The sequence below is a fragment of the Pyxicephalus adspersus genome, chromosome 10, assembly GCF_032062135.1.
Source record: "Pyxicephalus adspersus chromosome 10, UCB_Pads_2.0, whole genome shotgun sequence".
Classification (NCBI taxonomy): Eukaryota; Metazoa; Chordata; class Amphibia; order Anura; family Pyxicephalidae; genus Pyxicephalus; species Pyxicephalus adspersus.
In genome coordinates, this window is record NC_092867.1 from 4,349,243 (window position 1) to 4,350,226 (window position 984).

The following is a 984-nucleotide window of genomic DNA, read 5'->3' on the forward strand; positions in this document are numbered from 1 at the left end:
TAAAGGGGCACAGCATGGTATAGGGTATTGTATATTAAAGGGGCACAGCATGGTATGGAGGCACAGTATTATTAAGGGGCACAGAAAAGTATAGAACACTGGGCAGTAAAAGGGTATAGAATGGTATGGGGCTCTGTATAGTAAAGGGGCACAGCATGGTATGGGGCACAGTACAATAAAGGGGTACAGCATGGTATAGGGCTCTGTATAGTAAGGGGGTACAGCATGGTATAGGGCTCTGGATAGTAAGGGGGTACAGCATGGTATAGGGCTCTGTATAGTAAAGGGGCACAGCATGGTATGGGGCACAGTACAATAAAGGGGCACAGCATGGTATAGGGCTCTGTATAGTAAGGGGGTACAGCATGGTATGGGGCTCTGTATAGTATTATGGGGCCCAGTAGTGTTGTGGGACAGAAGGGGCACAGCGTAGTAAAGTATTTTGGAATGCCCGTTCACACAGCCCAGCGTTCTGAAGATCTCCATATACAATATAGGGGCCCCATATTGGTACCATGGGGCACACAGCAGGGTGTTGTGTACGGGCACAGCCTGGGCACCATCATACATCCTCATGGCACAGCCACACGGGGTGTCACCTAGCTGTAAAAATCTACAACCCAAAACGTACAATAGAAAGGGCAGAAACCTCCAGCATGGCGACATTCACTGGACAACGGGGGTGCCGGGGCCCCTGAATGACAGAACGGGGGTGCCCGGGCCCCTGAATGACAGAACCGGGGTGCCCGGATACCTCCAGAACCGGTCATAGATCTTCTACACCATGAGAGCGACAAGTGTCACAACAAACTCCTATGTGTGTACAGCAATCCATTGTTTATTATTCTATGATTGCTATTTACCAACAACTGCAATGTGTGAAGTCTGACAGCTGCCATTTATTAAATACCACAATGAAATCTAAATGATATTAATGATAAAATAATAAAACATCATGAAAAATAATAAAATAATATTTGTTGA

At 46.5% G+C, this 984-nt stretch overlaps 1 protein-coding gene across 1 annotated transcript in view; it reads left to right on the top strand.

Annotated features, from left to right (window-relative positions):
• TCF7L2 (transcription factor 7 like 2) overlaps nt 1–984 on the top strand; it is a gene marked incomplete in the record, with an annotated part of 114,986 nt that overhangs the window by 1,015 nt on the left and 112,987 nt on the right.